Source organism: Ursus americanus, chromosome 23 (genome assembly GCF_024610735.1).
Source record: "Ursus americanus isolate L20-20 chromosome 23, mUrsAme1.1.p, whole genome shotgun sequence".
Classification (NCBI taxonomy): domain Eukaryota; kingdom Metazoa; phylum Chordata; class Mammalia; order Carnivora; family Ursidae; genus Ursus; species Ursus americanus.
In genome coordinates, this window is record NC_142149.1 from 15,551,446 (window position 1) to 15,573,753 (window position 22,308).

General features: G+C 38.4%; 1 protein-coding gene and 1 non-coding gene across 8 annotated transcripts in view; one reads left to right on the plus strand and one right to left on the minus strand.

The window, feature by feature from the left end:
• The window catches only part of TLK2 (tousled like kinase 2), a 107,310-nt gene that overhangs the window by 80,209 nt on the left and 4,793 nt on the right, over positions 1-22,308 (minus strand). The window lies entirely within an intron of this gene.
• LOC123803261 (U6 spliceosomal RNA) lies at positions 6,905-7,011 on the plus strand. The gene has a single exon (XR_006782797.2). It is a non-coding gene; the product is annotated as a U6 spliceosomal RNA (small nuclear RNA).

Consider the following 22,308-nt stretch of genomic DNA (forward strand, 5'->3'; position numbering starts at 1 on the left):
TAAGGAGAGCACTTGTTGCAACGAGCACTGGGTGTTATATGTAAGTGACGAATCGCTAAATTCTACTCCTGAAATCAACACTAAACTATATGTTAACCAGCCTGAATTTAAATAAAAACTTGGAAGAAGGGGCGCCTGGGTGGCACAGCGGTTAAGCGTCTGCCTTCGGCTCAGGGCGTGATCCCGGCGTTATGGGATCGAGCCCCACATCAGGCTCCTCCGCTATAAGCCTGCTTCTTCCTCTCCCGCTCCCCCTGCTTGTGTTCCCTCTCTCGCTGACTGTCTCTATCTCTGTCAAATAAATAAATAAAATCTTAAAAAAAAAAAACTTGGAAGAAAAAAATAAAAAAATAAAAAATAAGGGTTTCCATACTTTTGTTTTTCAGTCATTAGTAGCACTACCTTTTCACATACCATAGCAGAGTCAAGGCAGCAGTCAGAATAGTCAGACTCCCAGAGACCTCGGGCACTGGCTAGTTAGTTGATCAGTGTTCCCAACAGTTAAGTAGATGGGAACTCTACAATTCTTACCTGAGCTGTATAAGTGAGAGTCTAGGTCAAGTGAACAAAAGCATAACTTCAATCATTAAAAACACAGAGCCAGGGCCCCTCAATCAATTCCAAGATTTGAGTTACTTTATAGACCCAGAACCAGTGAATGAGGGGGTCTCCTTGAGGAAGGATCCCCCATACCACCAAAAATTTACACCACTAATCTTTCTCCCCACAAGCTTTCCCCAAAAGGACTACCACTGCCTTTTACCAAGGTGACTCTGCATGGGGTAAAATGAAATAATCAAAGACTCTTTGACAATTACTGGATGCTGGCTCTGGCTCTGAACAGACACTAATTCCAGAAGACCCAAAACATCACTGTAGTTCACCAGTCAGAAGAGGGGCTTATAGATGTCACTGATCAGTGGAATTTTATTTCAGGCCCACCTAACAGTGGGTCATGAACACTGATGTGGTTATTTCCCCAGTTTCAGAATGCACAATTAGAATAAACATACTCAGCAACTGGCAAAATCACATTACTTCCAGAATGGTCCCAATTTAGCAGGGAGCACTGTACCCTTTTAACTTTTAAAGTCATCTTCAGCAACACTCTCAAGAAAAATTCTTTTTTTTTTTTAAGATTTTATTTATTTATTTAACAGAGAGAGAGGGCATGCACACAAGCAGGGGGAGCAGCAGAGAGAGAGGGAGAAGCAGGCTCCCCGCTGAGCAGGGAGCCCAATGCGGGGGGGGGGGGGGGGGGCTTGATTCCAGGATTCTGAGATCATGAGCTGAGCACTGAAGGCAGACACTTAACCGACTGAGCCACCCAGCCGCCGCCAAGAAAAATTCTTTTTAAAGAATAAAATCAACTCGATGTATTTACAAACTGGTGGCACCATTTCAATCTATTCCAATACAATCTTTAAAACTATAGGCTGAAGTAACTGAGGTAGCTCTTTTACTATAATAATCAATCTCGATTCCAAGTGAAGCTATCTAATCTCGAAAACCAGAAAAAACGTTCAACTGAATCAACTGGCTTAACTCTAATAATAACTGTAGCAAACATACTTGGGTGGCGTAAGTACAGTGAAGTTCATTTTTTACTTCCATTTAATTATGATCAAAGTGGGGTGATTTTTTTGTATATCTGAAACTAATATAATGTTGTACGTCAATTATATCTCATTTAAGAAAAAGCCTTCATTAAGCATACATTTATGATGAGCACTGAGTAATATACAGAACTGCTGAATCACTACATTGTATACGTAAAATTAAATATAACACTGTACGTTAACTATATTGTGGGATTAAAAACTTAATAATAAAAAAAAACCCAACCTCCTCCCAAACAAAAAATCAGATTAACTGAAAATTATAGTGAATATACCAGGTCAAACAACAACAAAGGCAGCCTTTAACCCCCCCCCAAAAATGATTTTAAATGAATGATAATTATGTTTTAGTAAGGAAACAAAAATATTACAATACACTGTCAAGAAAATCCTTAATTAATATTAATGGTTTTTAGTAATATTTTAGTCATGCCAAATCCTAACCATGTAATTTAATAATATCCATTTCCAGACAACAAGCAAGCTCAACAATAAGAAAAACAAGAAATCCTTTAACTGTCTTTTCTCCTAGAAACCTGCTTATAAAGTCCACATAATTCACTCAAGACCTGGTGCATATAACAAATAGAAAAAGAAAAAAAAGACCAGATAATAACGTGTCAGCAAGGATATGGAGAAAGTTTATCTCTCATGCACTGCTGGTAGGGATATAAAATGGTACAGCCACACTGGAAAAGTCTGGCAGCACCTAAATTGGTTAAACTAATGACTGAAAAAAAAGATCCTTAGAGTTTTACATTAGCTCCAGCCTTTAACAGAGTATCTCTTAACCATAAGATCCAGCAATTCCACCCATAGGAACACAGCCAAAAGAAATGAAAACGTAAGTGCACCCAGAAATACATACATGAATATTCATAGCACCATTATTCATAATAGCCAAAAAATGGGAAAAAACCCTAATGTCCATCAAACTGAAGAATGGATTAAAAAAATATGGCATATCCATACAGCGAAGTATTATTTGGCAATGAAAAAACAAAGTACTGATACATGCTCTAACACAAATGAACCCTGAAAGCTGAAAATGATGCTAAGTGAAAGAAGCCACTCACAAAGGGCCACGTACTGTATGATTCCACTGATGCGAAATGTTCAGAATATGCAAATCTATAGAGACAAACAGTGGACTGGTGGTTGACCAGAGCTAAGAGGGATGGGGATTTTGAGCGTGACATCTAAGGCGTAAAGGTTTCTCTTTGAGGTGATAAAATGTTCTAAAATTGATTGTGGTAATGGTTGGACAATTTTGCAAATAGACTGAGCCACTGAATGGTACACTTTAATTGATGAAGTGTTATGTTGTGTGAATCATATCTCAATAAAGCTGTTAACAAAAAAAAAAGATCCAGCGCAATTCTGCTAGATACAGGAAGTCCTTACAACCGTGGGAGGGACCGCAACTGTGGTGGGCAGAGAGGAGCACCACACGTGCTCCCGCCCTCCACAGCTTCCTGATCGGCTATGGAAGGATGAGGTTTCCCCCTGCTAATTTTCTTCTTTTTTTTTTTTTTTAAAGATTTTATTTATTTATTCGACAGAGATAGAGACAGCCAGCGAGAGAGGGAACACAAGCAGGGGGAGTGGGAGAGGAAGAAGCAGGCTCATAGCAGAGGAGCCTGATGTGGGGCTCGATCCCATAACGCCAGGATCACGCCCTGAGCCGAAGGCAGACGCTTAACCGCTGTGCCACCCAGGCAACCCCCCCCCGCTAATTTTCAAATCCTTTATCTCATTTCATATATTTTTTAGTTTTTAAAAAGATTTATTTATTTCAGAGAAAGAAGGCATGGACGAGCGGGGCAGGGGCAGAGGGAGAGAGACTCTTCAAGCAGACTTCCCACTCAGTCTCTAACGACTGTGAGATCACAACCTTACCTGAGCAAGAGTCAGACACTGAACCCACTGAGCCACCCAGGTGCCCCTATTTTTTTTTTTAAGTAGGCTCCATGCCCAGCGTGGGGCTTGAACTCATGACTCTGAGATCAAGCGTCCCATGCTCCACTGGCTGAACCAGCCAGGCACCCCCTCACATTTCTTTAAATAAGGGACAAAACACTGTCCTAACAGATGTGTTTATAGGATGACTGTTTAAAGAACATGTAGCCTCACCTAAATGGTAGATCTCAAAATCACCTGTTGCATGAAAAATAAACAAGTTGCAGAACAATAGTAAGATTCAATTTCTGTAAAAATTACATACCAAAATCAGTAATGTGTTTTCTATGCAGTTCTCATTATTACAAAAGTATGCATGCATTCCTTATATAACTAAAAATTAATCATTAAAAAACTAAACGTAAGGAAAAGGAGTATGACTTCAACATATGTAGAAGCAAAAATCATAGAGACTACTACATATTTCATTATAAAGCTTGCAATTTAGCTTCAGCCTTTCACCTTATGCTTAGAAACTCCTTCACAGATTAAAAACTACAAATTCAGGGGTGCCTGGGTGGCTCAGTCAGTTAAGCGTCTGCCTCTGGCTCAGGTCATGATCCCAGGATCCTGGGATCAAGTACCACGTCCAGCTCCCTGCTCAGCGGGGAGTCTGCTCGTCTCTCTCCCTCTACCCTGTTCGTGCTCTCTCTCTCAAATAAATAAAATCTGAAAAAAATAAAAAATACAAATTCAATATTTACAGATAGAAAGCAGAAGTTCTGTAGAAAATCCTGGGGGCACATTCACAGTAAAGACAACACAGAAGAAATGGTCGTAAGAACAAAAATATAAAGATCACTATAATCCAAATTTCCAATACCCAAGAAGTATATAACCCTGAAGAAAGTCTGATGATCAGTAAGTTTAAGTTTCTGGCTTTTACTGTTTTGAAAGGATCATTAATTAATCTGTAAGAAACAAACCTACTGCCATCTCCTACAAGAAACTGTAACAAAATTTCTATTGCAGAGCCCAATATACTGGTATATTGACTGTGGCACAACCTTTACCAAGTCAACTGCTCTTTTTGAGCCTCAATTTACTCATCTGTAAAAAGCCAGGTAGAAAGAAAGAAAGAAAGAAAGAAAGAAAGAAAGAAAGAAAGAAAGAAAGAAAGAAAGAAAGCCAGGCAGACAACCCCAATGCCCTCTCTGCCCCTTCAAAAGCTAGAATTTAACACAGTGATTTTAAGTTTATGTGACCTATGACTCTACCTCCTACATACACATCTTTGCTGCTCCCAGTTTCTACCTATCTGGTCTGGGAAAAGATAATTCAGAGATTTTCCACTAAGGCATGGCAATCTCATTTGCTCACCCACCAATTCCAATTTCAAAAATTACACTACTAAGCTATCATCAAGATGGTGGGTACACTGGGTATAACCCATGTAAATACCTTAGCTAGGTCACTGTTACTTATACTCCTAAAGCACATTATTTCCTAAGGCACAGGATGGCTCATAGCTCAGAGTTAAGTACAGCCATTAAAAAATCTAGACAGTGACCTGGATTAAAGTGCACCAAAGCTACTGTAGAACTGGTGCCTTGGGGCACCTGGGTGGCTCAGCTGGTTAAGCGTCCAACCCTGGTCTCAGCTCAGGTCTCAATCTCAAGGTCATAAGTTAGACTCTTGCACTGGGCTCCACACTGGGTGTGGAGCCTACTTGAAACAAAAAGAAACAAATTAATGTCTTGACATATCAGCTGTGAGGAGTATCACAAATTACATCCCTGACTATTTTTTTAGGGTTATTTACTCTTAAAATGAGGAACAGATTCAAAGTTAGCACTGTAAAAATTAATCTCACTTACTGCATTTCCTAAATGGGAAAGAATGGGATGGCCTGGGAGTGTGACCAACAGAAAAATTATTGAGAACGGCTGGTACCAACAGTTTAAAATCAGATAGGTATGAGACTGAATCACTGAGCCACTGTATGAAACTAGACAAATCCCTTAAGCTATATGATATATGAGCTCTGGTCTTGTCGACTGTGATTAAGAAAAAAGACCCAGCTTAGGACTATTGCAAGGATTAAATAAAATACTATTATATACTGGGGAGGGAGGAAAACAATGCCTGAAATACAGGTGGTGCTCAATGAAGATTAGTTACTGCTTTCCCCCTCTCTGGGAGTACAGGAGGATACTCAAGGTCCATCTTTAAAAGGAAACTTTAACCAACTAAACAAACCAGTTTTGTTTTTCGTTTTTTCCACATTGCTATCAGTTTTGCACAACTTAATGTTTATCCCAACAGCACTGTAAAAAGGACTCATCACTAGAAGGACAATCAAAGGTGCACATCCTTTTTTTTTTTTTTTTTAAATCATGTTAAGTGTACTCTTTAATCCCTATCCTCTATTTCCCCCACCTCCTCACCCACCTCCCCTCTGGTAACCATCAGTTTGTTCTCCATAGTTAAGATGTCTGTTTCTTGTTTTATCTCTTTTTCCTTTGCTCATTTGCTCTGTTTCTTAAATACCACATGAGTAAAATCCTGTGGTATTTGTCTTTCTCTGACCGACTTATTTCAGTTAGCATTATACTCTCCAGCTCCATCCATGTTGTTACAAATGGCAAGATTTCATTCTTTTTTATGACTGAATTCTATTCTATCTATACACCACATCTTTATCCATTCATCTATTGATGGACACCTGGGCTATTTCCATAGTTTGGCTATTGTAAATAATGCTGCAATAAACAGAGGGGTGCATGTATCCCTTTGAATTAGTGTCTTTGTATTTTTCAGGTAAATACCCAGTAGTGTGATTTCCTGGATCATAGGGTAGTTCTATTTTTAATTTTTTTGAGGAAGCTCCATAATCTTTTCCACAATGGCTGTACCAATTTGCATTCCCACCAACAGTCTAGAGACCAAGCCAACCAGTTTTAATCACCCTATAAACTGTCAAGCTTATATTACAATAAAATGGTTTGCCCCACAAAGAGGTCAGATTATTCAACGCTGCAATATTTCAGATATAACTAAAAGGTAAAGACTTTGAACCATTCACCTAAATTAAAAATGCAGGGTGTGCCTGGCTGGCTCAGTTGGTAGAGCATATGACTCCTGATCTCGGGATCATGAGTTGAAGCCCGACATTGGGTGTAGAGCTTAATTCAGAAATGCCAAACCAGGGGTCCTGGATGGCTCAGTCAGTGGAGCATCCAACTCTTGATCTTGGGGTTGTGAGTTCGAGTCCCACACTGAGTGTAGAGATTACTTAAACAAATAAACATTCTATAATCCTTTGTACTTCAAAGCCCTCATCAATGAAATGAGCATTAAGGTAACTTCTAGTACAAGGAATTCTAGTGCTCGCTTCAGCAGCACATATACCAAAATCGGACCAATACAGAAAGGACTAGCATGGCCCCTGCACAAGCATGACATGAAAATTCATGAAGTGTTCCATATTTTTGTAAACTGACGGTTGCTGAAGGGAAGGAAGGTGGAGGGTGGGGTAACTGGGTGATGGACACTGGGAAGGGTATGTGTTGTAATGAACACTGGGTATTATGCAAGACTGATGAATCACAGACCTGTACCCCATACAAATAATACAGTAATGTTAATTAATTGAATTTCAATTTAAAAAATTTAAAAATAAATAAAAAATCAAGTGGGAAAAAACACAAGGAATTCTAACAAATATTCTCACTTTTGTGTTCTTGGGGAATGTTTTCATATTTCTATTACCTGATGCTACTACAAATGGTATTGCTTTTCAAATTTCAACTGCCAACTGTACACTGCGAGTATACAGAAATACAACGGATTTTCATAAATTGATCTTGAATCCTAGCTAAATTTAAACTCTAGCAGCTTTTTTTAATCAAAATTTGTGGGATGCAGCTAAAGCAGCGTTTTAAAAGAAGAACTTTCTGCCTGTGCAATCATGTCATTTATAAGGCATCTAAAAAATAAACATAGTTTTACTTTTTCTTTCCAATCTGTGAGCTTACTCCTTTTATTTGCCCTAATACACCAGCTAGGATCTTCAGAACAGGTTAAACAGAAGTTGTGAAATAAATATCCTTGACTTGTTCTGGACACTGGGTTGAAAGCATCCCATCTTTACCATTAAGCATGAGGTTCACCACAGGTTCTCCACAGACGCCTTTTATCAGATTGAGGGTTCCCTTTATCAGACCAAGAAGTTCCCTACTATTCCTAGTTAGCTGAAAGTTTTTATCACAAATTAGTAAACTTTGTTTAAATGCTTTTCATGCATCTGTTACAAGGTCATTTGGCTTTTTTGCTTTATTTTATTAATATGGTGAATTACACTGACTTTAATGTTAAATTAACCTTGCAACTGGGATTAAACCAATTAGTCATGATGTATTATCCTTCATATGAGTGTGTGTGTGTGTATGTAGATTCAATTTGCTAATACTTTTTAATGATTCTGAGTATATATTCATGAGGAATATTGAGCTATACTTTTCTTTTTTCCTCATGTCTTTGCCTGGTTTGATATCAAGATAATACTGTCCTCGTAGTTTCTGAAATTTGTGGAAATTTTGTTACTATTTCTGCCTTAAATGTTTGATAGAATTCACCAATAAAGCCATGTGAGTCTAGACTTTACTTTGTGGAAAGGCTTTTAACTACAAATCCAATTTTTAGAAATAAATACAGGGTTACTCAGATTTGCTTTCTATTTCATTTATTTCAGCTTTTTCTCTCTTTCCTTCTACTTAGTTTGCTCTTTTTCTAGTTCTGAAGGCAGAATCTTCTGAAGGCAGAATCTTAGACTCTTTTTTAATTTAAGATTTTATTTATTTATTTGACAAGAATGCGCACGTACGGGGCGGGGGGTGGAGGTGGTGGCGGGTGGAGGGAGAAGCAGGCTCCCTGCTGATCAGGCAGCCTGATGAGGGACTCGATCCCAGGACCCTGGGGTCATGACCTGAGCTGAAGGCAGATGCAACTGACTGAGCCACCCAGGCACCCTAGAGTTTTCTTTGGAAGCTTTAAGTTTCCCTCTAAAATACTTTTTTAGCTGCATCCCACAAATTCTGATATACTATGTTTTCATTTTCATTTAGTTCAAAATACCTTCTAATTTCCCTTGTGAATTCTTTTTTTTTTCCCTTATGAATTCTTCTTTGACCTACATTTATTTAGAAGTATGTTATTTAACTTTCAAATATTCGGCAAGTTTCCAGATATCTTTTTCTTTTTGATTTATTATTTAATTCCGTTGTAGTCAGAGTACTCCTTATAACTTAAATCCTTTTAAATTTGCTGAAACATGTTTTATAGTCCAGCATATAGTCCATTTTGATAAATATTACTTGTGCACTTGAAAAGAATGTGGGCATGGTATTCTATAAATGTCAATTAGGTACAGTCCACTGATAGTTATGTCCGATTTTTTTGCCTGCTTGTTCTATCCGTTATTGAAAGAGACTGTTGGAATCTCCAACTACAATATGGATTTGTCTGTTGCTCCTTTCAGCTGTCAGTTTCCCTTTGCTCTATCACTGGATGCACACACATTCAGGACTGCGGGGTCTTCCCAATGAACTGATCCCTTTTCATTATAAAATGTACTTTCTTACCCCTTGTAATATTTTCCTTGTTCTGAAGTCTCCTCTATCTAATACATAGTCACTCCCGCATTCTCAGTGTTTATATAGTATCTTTTTCTATCCTTTTAATTACAAAGATGCAGGTTAAAAATAAAGTGAGTTTCTTGTAGACAGCATACAGATGGGTCATATAACAGTGACCTAACCTGACACTCCCTTCTAAATGGAGTGCTAGACCATTAATGATTTATTCAATATCAATAAATTTGGATTTAAATCTGCCTTATTGCTAACTTTTTCCTTATGTGTCGCATCTTCTTGTTTCTTTTCCCTCTCTACTTTCCTTAAGACTGAGGTGTATTTTTCTTTAAGTATTCCATTTTATCTCCGCTGAGGCATTATTAGCTATTACTTCTTTGTTGCATTATTATTTTAGTGGTATTTAACTTACCATAGTCTACCTTCAAATAACCAGAAAGAATATCATCTGAACTCAATAACATAGACCGGATCTTAGAAATTCACTGTAGGGGTGCCTGGGTGGCTCAGTCGGTTAAACACCTGCCTTCGGCTAAGGTCATCATCTCAAGGTCCGGGGATCCAGCTCTGTGTCTGGCTCCCTGGTCAGCAGGGGAGTCTGCTTCTCCCCCCGCCCACCCGCTCGTACTCTCTCTCTTGCTCACTCACTCTCTCAAATAAATAAATAAAATCTTCAGAAAGGGAGGGAGGGAGGGAAGGAATTCACAGTAATCAAAGGTTTTGTAGTAAAAGCAGAATCCCATCATAGCAAATGTCACTATTAAAAGTTCTAGGGGGCACCTGGCTGGCTCAACTGGAAAAGCCTGTGACTCTGGATCTCGGGGTTGTGAGTTTGAGCCCCATGCTGGGTGTAGAAATTACTTAAATAAATAAAAAACTTAAAAAAAAAAAAAAAAGTTCTACAAGGATACCCCGTAATAACTTTGTCCTAAGCTTCTACTTCAGAAATAAATAAAACTTTGGAGAACTAGTTAAAGTAAGTTATCTACCAGGGCACCTGGGTGGCTCAGTCGGTTGAGTGCCTGACTCTTTGGTTTTGGCTAAGGTCATGATCTCAGGGGCATGGGATCAAGCCCGCATCGGGGCTCCAGCTCCGTTCTCAGCACAGAGTCTGCTTGTCCCTCTTCCACTGCTCCTGCCACCCCCACTCTCAATCTCAAATAAATAAATAAATCTTTTTTAAAAATAAAAATAAGTTATCTACCACAAATAATTCTGTATAACGAATGCTCCACCAGTTCTGTTCCAGAATATGTCACAATTTTTAAAAATTTTCCTGAGTTCTATTAACAGCTAAGACCTTTTAATTTTGCTCCATGTGTCTAGCATGACATACATATTCACCTCACTTTTCCTCACATAAAATATTCCAAATCATCTCTAGAAAAATCCTCTTTCAAAATAAGCCACCAAATAACAATGCAGTATTAAAAAAGAGAGCTTTGGGGAGGCTGGATGGCTCAGTTGGTTAAGCATCTCCCTCTCAACCCCGCTCATGTGCGCTCTTTCTCTCAAATAAATAAAATCTTCTATAAATAAATAAATGAAATGCCAAACTGACTCGAGATTAGCTAAAATTTTATCAATTCCATATAGATGAATTTCAAATCCTTGCAGTAAAACTCATCTCATACTTCTCAAAAGTGCTGATTAATAAAATTAAGAAAACAAAGTATTGCTTAATAAATTCACTTTAAAAGAAAAAAAAGACTTTTTCTTTTTTAAAGGTTTTATTTATTTATTCGACAGAGATAGAGACAGCCAGCGAGAGAGGGAACACAAGCAGGGGGAGTGGGAGAGGAAGAAGCAGGCTCATAGCGGAGGAGCCTGATGTGGGGCTCGATCCCATAACGCCGGGATCACGCCCTGAGCCGAAGGCAGACGCTTAACGGCTGCGCCACCCAAGCGCCCCCAAAAAAAGACCTTTTAAAACATGGCCTCCCTGGGAGTAAAGGGAAGAATAATAAAAGTTTGGGAATTAGAGGCAAGTCTCCTACACAGTAACTCCCCATACATCTCTAGTAACTACTCACGCGCTCAAACACTTCCTGTAAAAGACAGTATGTGTTAATTTGAGGTAACTAATTGCTAGATAGCATTTTTTAACCCCACTGTGAGTCACAAAACTGTTTAAGAATGTATGAAAACCATGGAACTCTTTCCTTCCAAAAAAGATACATATAAACTTTACCTAAGACAGATCCGTAAGTATATACAAATTTTACCTACCATTTTATGAGAATCAAGAACCCTAACACCTGTCCATGGACTCCCTTGCCATACCTGACCATGGAGAAACCAATGTTTTTATTCGTTGATACATATACGGACTGACTGATGGACAAATATAAAAATATGTTCCTCCTCTCTATGGAGAGGAATGTGCCTATAACTACCAAAATTACAAATGCACATATCTTTTGACCCAGCAATTCCACTTCTAGGGATGTATCCTGTAAGTATATATGAACATGTGTGAAATGTCATTATGCACAGGGCTATTCACTACAGCAGTGCTTATATCAACAAAATCCTGTTTTCTATTTAGATGTCCATCAACAGGAAACTGGTTAAATTATGGCTCAGCTGTACAATGGAATATTTAAGCAGCCTTTGGAAAAAAGGACAAGGAAGCTCTACATATACTACTATAAAACAATTTCTAAGATTTTAAGCACAAAAAGCAAAACATACAATACTGTATATAATATACTTGTCACTTGTTTTTTAAAAACGGAAGGGGCTAATATACCAATTTTTTGTGCGTGTGCGCACACACATATATGTAAAATATATAAATATATCACATATACATCAAATACATATGATTTGTACCACATATATCACCATATATATAAATAAAAGAAACTGCTACTAATAGCTAGCTGTCTCCAGGGACAGAAACCAGATGGACATGGGAAAGGTGTCAAGGAGATGTTTCACTGTGTATCTCTGAAATCTTTTGAATTTTGTACTAACCGAATATACCTCCTAATCAAAATTAATTCGTTAAAAAAGAACCTCTACCCTAGACCCTAAGCAGTTCTGTTAAGCTTCAAAACCAAGCTGATCTATACCATCATTCTGTGACTCATTCTGTAATAATATTTTATCAGAACATTTCTTAGGTTGTTTGCTTATAGTGTATCTTATGTGATCTTTCTGAGCAACAGAGAAAAGGTCTCATCTTCTCCACATACAATCTGACTCCTGAGCAAATGACGCTCCCTTCTCTTAGGCCCACGGTACTTCCGCATCTCTACAGCCCCCTCAGCTGTGCGCCCTACACACCTGGGTCTGCGTCTGCCTGATTCTAAAAGCCTCAAGAGTACACAGTGCGTCCTGCTGACCTCACCTAGACACAGTACAGCCTCAATAAAAGCTGGCTGAACTCAACTGCTGAAAATTTTGAATATTAGAATTTCAATATAGCTATTATATGTCTCTTTTCCTTCATCTTTTCCAGATTAGCATACAAGCAGGACACATGGTTTATAAGATACTGATGGAATATTCTGTGTCTTGGTTCTAGCTGGTCAATTGGAATGTTAACGCAGACTAGATAAGTTAGTTTTGGTTTGATGCTAGTAGCTTCTGCTAAATTTGAACATTAAATCTGTCTATTAGAGTTCATTAACAGAAGATATCCTGAACTGGAGGCACTATCTCCTGAGATCAGTGGCCCTTCAGATTACATTCTAATTCCACAATTAATCCTTAGCATTCCTCTGGAGTCAGGCAAACAGGAACTAAATTAACACCCACTCTCGCAGCAGCTTATGTGATAAGTCACGTATTTACTCTTCATAGACGCAGTTATCAGTCATACAGGTCGCGCCCATTCCAGCAGACACCAACATCTTGTTATGTTTATGAGGACAACACTAACAGTCTTCATAGGACTTAATATTTAAGGCAATACTGGTTAAAATAAAATCTAGGACACCAAATTTGGATAGCTTGCTATTATTATTCTAAAACTGGTTAAAATAAAAGGCTATTTATCCTATGTAACTCACCAAATTACATGACAGCTTAGTTCTTCTGCTTCCCAGGCCAATAGTACTATCTGCAAAAACTGGAGTTTGAGTATTATTACTAGTTCTTCTACAGATGTTAATGAAATTGCTAAGACTTTGAAGGCTTTTGCTGGATGTGAACTAAAAGAAAAATAATCACCATTTTTGGCTGCCCTCTGTCAATTATAACGGCTGAGAGGGTCAAACGCCAATAAAATAATGAAGTTTAATATGATCCAGCCATTCCACTTCTGCATATGTCCGCAAAAGAAATGAACGCAGGGACTCAGACATCTGTGCACCCATGTTCACAGCAGCAGTATTCACAGTAGCCAAAAGGAAGAAGCACCCCAAGTGGCCAATGACAGATAAATGGGTAAATAAAATGTGGTACACATAATGGAGTATTATTCAGCTTTAAAAACGAAGGAAATTCTGACAAGTGCTACAACGTGAACCAACCTTGAGAATACTATGCTAAGTGAAATAAGCCAATCACAAAAAGACAAATACTGTATGAATCCGCTTATATGAGATTTCTAAAGTAGTCAAATTCAGGGGCACCTGGGTGGCTCAGTAGGTTAAGCGCCTGGCTTTGGTTCAGGTCATGATTCTGGGGTCCTGGGACTGAGCCCTGCATCGGGCTCTCTGCTCAGTGGGGAGCCTGCTTCCACCTCTGCCTGCCCCTCCCCCTGCTTGCGCTCACATGCTCTCTCTCTGACAAATAAATAAATAGAATCTTAAAAAAAAAAAAAGGTTATGTTAAAAGAGTAAGATAGGATTACAATGCAAATTTCATTCTTAGCTCTATCCCAAATTGCACAGGAAATTATCAATTAAGTTGCTAAACCATCAAAACAACCAAAATTCTCTTTCACTGAGCATCTGACTATGAGCATTCCTCAGCACAAGGTCTATCTGTGAGGGGAATGATATCTCTTATATCTGACCGCTAATGTAGTGTAACTATTTCCATTGTTAAACAGTAAAGATAAGGGGCACCTAGTTGGCTTAGTCAGTGGAGTGTGCGACCCCAGGGTCGTGAGTTCGAGCCCCACAAGCTGCACAGAGTTTACTTAAAAAAAAAAATTTAAAGATAAGATTCTGGAAAATTAAAGTACTGGGGGTGGGAAGAAAGCAAAAACACTGGTACAGTCATGAGAACCTTGGAAAACAGGCAAAACTAATAAACCAAATGGAGAAGAGTCCCACTGGTACTCCAGATCCTCTAGCCTACTCTAATCTGCAAAGGAGTGTTCCTTGGGTAGAAAGCAAGAAAAGTCCATGAACAGTACACTTATCATGGTGCACCTGGCTGGCTCAGTTGGTAGAGCATTCGACTCCTGGTCTTGATGTTGTGAGTTTGAGCCCCCACGTTGGGGGTAGAGTTTACTTAAAAAAAAAAAAAAAAAAGTGCATTTATCATGATGAGCACTGGGTAACGTGGAGAATTGCTGAATCGCTTTATTATTATACACCTCAAAGTAATATAACACTGTTAACTATGCCGCAAAAAGAACAGTCCAAATTATGAAACAAGATTTCCTATGAAAATCTCTTTGAGGGCAAAAAAGCTGACCGGGGGCAGGCAGGGGCTAAGACAACCCTACGATAAAGATCGGTGGCCCCACACTAAGCCAACAGACTACCCTCAAACGAACCAAAGAGAACAGAGAGATGGGAAGGTGAACCCCTCTGTAGGGCAGTCACCCAATACTCCAGGAATGATTTTATTTTTAGGATGTCTAAAGTCTGAGGAAGGAATATACAGGATTAGAGAAAGTAAAACTGGTAACTGTACTGTAAAAAAGTCAAAGGGAATAGCCTATGAAGCCTATGACATGGCTACCACAGTAGGAAGCAGATTCTACACCAATCCCTTCCCATCACATCTCGTAGCAGTTAGGGCCACAGGAAACCTACCACCAAGAGGCAGCCAGCAATTTGAGATGCAGACAAGGTAGAGAAGAACAAGACTGACCAAGTCAAATCACCCCTAGACTCAGGGTTGAAATACAAAATCACTGATAATATATATTCCCCTTCTCCTTGCCTTTTTAAAAAAGAGTTTTAGGGAATATTTCAATTCGGTCTTTATTTTTAACTAAAAACAAACAGAGAATAAGAAATAACACAAATGACTCTAATGGCCAGGAGTGATGACGATGACAACACCTCATATAGGAAGTAAGGAAGCAGATGAGAAGTGAAAACTCCCAAGGGAGAAACCTAGGTATGGACTCTTACCCTCTATCGCACAGGAGTTCATGCATACTTTGTAAGTGTTACACAGGAGGTTTGTATTACTGACTGTAAAAAAGTGAAATGAGGAATTACTGTACCAAAATCCATGAGAAGACAAAAACTCAGAAAGGTAAGCTCGGCACTCAAAAAAAAATTTATTTCTATTTGAGGGCATTTGCTGATTTAATTCCAAAGTAAAACTCTGAAACTGAGCTGTACTTTAGGAGGCCTGGGGGTGTAGGGAGAGAATGAAGTCAAAGCCCAGGCCCTCCCCAATGAGGGGAGTCTAGGAAATCCACCCCATACTTTAAACAAGCAGCACAGGCTACCTTTACAGGACAGGAGTGACCCAGAAACAAATCAGCCTTCATGGAAACTCAATGGATAGGTTTACGTAGATCAGACAAATTTAAAAAAATAAAGTGTAAGGTAGGTCAGAAGAAACTACCCAGCATTCAGCCCTGGGAAATAAAGACCAGAAATCCAAAAAACTGAGTAGAAGGCAGAGAAAATACAGTAAGGAGGTCTAATATGTTTAAACAGAGTGCAAAAAGGAGAAGACAGAGTAAGGAAGAGGCAACATATGAAGAGACAATGGCTGAGAATACTCTAGAATTGATTAAGACCAGCAATCCACAGATTCAAGAATCCCAACGAAACAGAATAAACAAAAGTAATTCAACAATTCACAAAAATCTGCACAGAGATGTTTATAGCAGCTCTCTTCATAAATGCTAAAACTTGAACACAACCACGATATTCTTCAAGAGGTGAACGGATAACAAACCGTGGTACATCTAGACAACGGAACATTACTCAGCACTAAAAAGAAATAGGCTAACAAGTTATGAAAAGCCATGGAGAAAATTTAAATTAAGTATTACAAAGTGAAAGAAGCCAGTCTGAAGGGCTACATACTGTGTGGTTCCAACTATATGACATTCCATAAACGACAGAACTATGACGACAGTAAAAAGATCAGTAGTTGCCAAGGCTTAGGGGAAGGAGGGATAAACAGCTGGAGCACAGAGGATTTCTCGAGCGGTAGAACTACTGTGTATGATACTATAACAGAGAAAGATCCTTATTCATTTGACCAAACCCACAGAATGTATAACACCAAGACTGAACCCTAATGTAAACTATGGACTTTGGGTGATAACGATGTGTCAATATAGATTCATCAATTGTGACAAATGTACCACTCTTGTGGGAGATGTTGATACTGTGGGAAGAGATGCATGTATGGGTCAGAGAGTATATGGAAAATCTAGGCACCTTCCACCCAATTTTGCCCTGCATCTAAAACTTCTCTAAAAACTAAAATCCATCTTTTTAAGTGTATGCTCAGGTTCCCAAAAAAATACTCAAATGTAAATAAATCACAGAAAAATAATGAAGAAAAAAAAGTAATCCAACCTACACATATCACCCATTCCCACTTTATAATACGGAAAATCTCAAAAATGGGCAAGGAAAAGATAGATTACGGTCAACAGAATGGCAATGAGACTAAAAATAAAAAGGGTATAATGGAAGCCAGCAGACAACAGTGAACACTGTAGTGAAAAAAAATAATAGCCAACCTAGAATTTTAAACCTAACAAAAATACCATTGAAGAATAGCACCTGGGTGGCTCAGTTGGTTAAGCACCCGACTCTTGATTTTAGGTCAGGTCATGATCTCAGGGTTGTCAGATGGAGCCCCACGTTGTACTCCATGCTGGGCGTGGAGCCTGCTTAAGATTCCCTCTCTCTCCCTCTGCCCCTCCCCCCCTTAAAAAAAAGAATAAAGAAAAAAACCCAGATATTTTAAAGCAGATGAAATGGGAAGTCAATCACAGGTAGACCCCCACTAGCAGAATTCCAAAGGATATATTTTAGGAATATAAATATTTATAATATCTTAGAAGAAAAAGTGCTCCAGATAAAACATCAGAGACACAAAAAGGAATGAAGAACAAAGCGTAAACATGTAGATTAGGCTAAAGTAACACTGACTACATAAGCAGATTCAATAATAATGTGGAATCTTAAAAATACATATACGAATAATAGGTACATGAAATTTCTTGTATTTATCAAAACCTGTAAAATTGTGCAACGTGAAGTGTAAATCCTAATGTTAAACTATAGACTTTGGTTAATAATAACGTATCAATATTGGTTCTTCAGTTGTAACAAACCTACCACACTAATGTAAGATATTAATAGTGGGGAAAACTAGGGGTGCCTGGCTGGCTCAGTCCACAGAGCAAGTAACTCTTAATCTCAGGGTCACGAGTTCAAGCCCACATTGGGCATGGAGCTTCCTTAAGAAAAAAAAAATAGTGGACAGAAACTAGAGAGGCAGGGAGGAAGTATATGAGAACTTGGTACTATCTGCTCAATTTTCTATAAACCTAAAAATGGGATGTTAAAAATAAATAATAAGATAACACAAAAATTTGAAAGTAGGGGAAAGAAAAAGTATTACGTGCTTATTTCTTTATCTTCATAGCAGGAAATTAATCAATACATGAAAAAAAATCATTTCAAAAGAAGGTAAAAAAGGCATAAGAAAGATTTAAAAAGAAACACCAGGAAGATTTAAGCCGAAATATATCATCGCATTAAATATAAATGTACTAAATCTTCTAACTGAAAGACATGAATTTTGAGACTGGAGTAAAACTATAAGCTAGAGGAGACCATGTCTACATGGATGACAACTAACTCTACTTTCATCTTCACCATACTCCTTTCAACAAAAACTTATTCAACGTATACAACATGCTGAACATTTTAACAGTCAGAGATAAAGATATCATACATGTTCCCAAGGAGACTAATAGGGGAAACAAATATGTTATAATAAAAGGAGATTATCAAGTGTTAATAAAATAATGCAACTAGAATAGTGCAGGTATCTAAAAAAGCTATAAAGACGACACATCTATAGATTATGCTTTGAAGAATAAGCTGAAAGTTCATCAGGCAAATAAAAAAGGAAAGGTAAAGGAGAGAGTATGAGCCTGTTTGGTAACATTACAGGTTAGGAGATAGTCATGATTTAAGGGAGCGGAACACAGCAGAGGGAGAGAAGACAACTGGCAACGAAGTTGAAAAATGAGGAAAGGAGTTTTAGCTCTGTCCAACAGGAAATGGGAGCCTTTAAAGCAAGGGAGTAAAACAATAATGCTGGTATTTTTAGAAATCTATTTAAAAAAAATTTTTTTTTAATTTTAGAGAGAGAGTGCATGAGGGGGTGGGGGGGGAGGCAGGAGAGAATCCTCAAGCACACTCCCACCTCAGCGCAGAGCTCCATAGGAGGCTCTATCCCACCACCCAAGTGATCATAACCTGAGCCAAAACCAAGAGTTAGAGACCTAACCTACTGAGCCACCCAGGGACCCCTATCTTTAGAAATCTAACTGGGGAGAGTTTACAGAAAGATAAATGGGATAGGAGAGACTGGCTACTACAGTTATGTATGAGGAAGGATTGAGAAAGTAGCAGGCAGGACAGAAAACTGCTTGTGAAATTTCAAAGAAAGAAGAGACATGAGTTGACACTTGACTACATGTGAAATGGGAGGAAAATTAAACAAATACTAAGTAAATGAAAAGGAGAAGACAACATAAAGCCAAACATAGTAAGAAATTTAACAGTGCCTTAAAATTCAAGTGTAAGTGTTGACTATTTCTCAGAATTTATGCTTACTGAGCACTGTCTAACTATGCATTAAATGTAAAACACCAAAACGTATATTTTTTTTTAATTACTAGATTGGTATGTACTAGATATCCATAACTGACACCTTTTTTTTTTTTTTAGGGAGGGGGCAGAAGGAGAGGGAGAATTCTTTTAAGATTTGATTTATTTATTTTAAAGCGAGAGAGAGAGTGCAAGCACGGGCGGGGAGCAGAAGGAGAGGGAGAAACAGACTCCTTGTTGAGCAGAGAGCCTGACATGGGGCTCCATCCCAGGACCCTGAGATCATGACCTGAGCCAAAATCAAGAATCTGGCGTGTAACCAACTGAGCCACCCAGGCGCCCCCATAACTGACACCTTTTAACTGATGCAATTAACTAAATAACAGGAGAAAAAGTATCAGTTGGTTAAACATCTTTTCAGAAGTCAAATTTGATCATTTAAAATGATCATGTATCAGAAAAAAATAAAAATAAAAATAAATTTTTTTTTAAGATTTTATTTATTTATTTGACAGAGAAAGAGACAACCAGCGAGAGAGGAACACAAGCAGGGGGAGTGGGAGAGGAAGAAGCAGGCTCCCAGCAGAAGAGCCTGATGTGGGGCTCGATCCCATAACGCCGGGATCACGCCCTGAGCCGAAGGCAGACGCTTAACCGCTGTGCCACCCAGGCGCCCCAAAAATAAAATTTTTAAATAAAGGATCATGGGGTCCCCGGGTGGCTCAGTCGGTTAAACATCTGACTCTTGATTTTGGCTCAGGTCACAACTCAGGGTCATAAGATGGAGCCCCATGTGGGGCTCTGCACTCAGCGCGGAGCCTGCTTGAGATTCTCTCTCCCTCCCCCTCTCCCGCTGCCTGTGTGTGCCTGCTTGCTCTCAAAATAAACAGGCAAAATCTTAAAAAAAAAAAAAAAAAAGTGATCATGTAACACAAATTTATAGAAGGTAGAAAAACAGATCATTTTTCTTTAAGACATCAAAAATCTACCATGTGATACCTTAAAAGCGTGTGGTCTTACTTCAGGCTCTATAAAGTGAAGGTTCTTGTGCCAAAACAGACTGTCCCACTTTCACGGCTTCTCATTTTGTTCTTCCTTTCAATACCGCCACATACTACATAATCCTTTTTATTCAATACTACTGAAACTAATGACATTAATAAAAACAGTAGGCTGCAATGGGGAATCTAAAAAAAAAAAAATTACACCTTACACATTTTCTTTGAACTTCAAACCTATAAATGTATATTCTGTTGCCAGTCTTTTGACGAAGGCCTTCTGAGTTACAGATCCACTGACTGTAGTTCCAGTCTCACGCAAACCGCACCCATAATGCACCATCTACAATTTCTGGTTTCAATTTCTTTAAAAGTGAAGCGAGACTTAAAAGATCTAAATGAAGAATTCTTCCAGATTACAAAAAAACAAAAAATTTGTAAACATTTATAGGTATCTCCTTATCGGCTCACTTTACAGTCTTTCCAAGGCAGTTAACTTAGTTTTCATAGAATCAACAATTCTTACATTTTAGAGTTATATTTCTTTGGCTTATGAAATTTTATATGAAATTATATAATTATAATACAAGTGCAAGTTGTCATAATGTGATTCTCTGTAAGTCTATAATTCAACCTGTTGGGCATCAGTATGTCTTACAAAAAGAGAACAGAATTTATTAAGACTAGCATCCCTGTTACAAAAGATTTAAATTCACGTATTACTTTTATTGTACTTGGAACAGTACCTGGCACATAGTAAGTACTATCTAAGTATTTGCTACTCTACTGGCATTAAAACTAAACTAGCTACAGGGGCGCCTGGCTGGCTCAATAGGAAGAGCATGTGACTCTTGACCTCAGGGTCATGAGTTTGAGCCCCACGGTGGGTACAGAGATTATTTAAATAAATAAATAAACAAACAAATAAATAAATAAATAAACCAATCTAAAAAACAAAACAAACAAAAAAACTAGGGGCACCTGGATGGCTGTCAGTTAAGCGTCCAACTCTTGGTTTCAGCTCGGGTCATGATCTCAGGGTCTTGAGATCAAGCCGGCATCAGGGTCTACGCTCAGCAGCGAGTCTGCTTGAAGATTCTCTCCCTCTACCCCTCTCCTGACTCTCACACGCTCTCTAAACAAACAAATAAATAAATCTTACCCAAAAAAACCCAAAAAAAAAACACCCTACACTAAACTAAACTAAACTAGCTACAGATATAGTGCATGCAACGGTGGAATTCTCCCTACTTTACACAGTCCCTGGAGTCACAGAGACAACCTGCACGTAAATTGTCAAAATGGAGTTCCTGGCTGGCTCAGTCAGTCAGTGCAGCATGTGACTCTTGATCTTGGGGTTATGAGTTTGAGCCCCAAGTTGAGTACAGAGATTACTTAAAAAAATAAAATGTTAAAAAAGAGAGAGAGAGAACACTGAGTAGGGAATATACGCTGCAATAGGTCCTCACTGAAAACACAGGAATATGAGGTAGAGTCAGTTTCACAAAACTACAAGTGGATTATCCAGTGCTTAAGGGAGGAGACCTTAAAAAAAGAAGTAGGCTAGCTCACATATCAGGTCAACAAGAAATGAAAAAGTAGGTTCACAACCCAATTTAACCTCATCACCTCAAAAATGCTAAGAGGATGGTTACATGTCCTCCTAAACCGTGGCACTAGATAGAGAAGGAAAACAGCTGTATTTTCTCAGTGCACATTAGGCTACTTTCCTCCATCATTAACTCACTAATGACAGAAAACGCCGATCTCTTAAAAAAATCCATGCAGTGCATCCCAAGGCACAAAACAAATTCTTTTGGTTTACCGATTATAAATTAAATACGCTAAAAGAAACTGAATGCATGTAAATGCAACATGCAAGAAAACTTAAAATTTGAGAAAATCCTATATATCAGTAAAGAGCAACTGAAACACAAATGATAAATGTGTTGGCTTGACCATTTTGTTTTCACCTAAGTTTTGTGACGCAGATCTAATTAATCTGCAGGTGTAAAAAACTTGAAGCAACATGACAGAAGACCTACCAGCAACCGGAAGTTCAAACACCACAGCTACTTAAAACACTCTTGTCCACTAGGGAAGAATCCACAGTGGCACTAACTTTCTTCCTTCTATGGACATCAAAAAGCACTGAAAATGGTATGAATGGTTAGGAGAAACT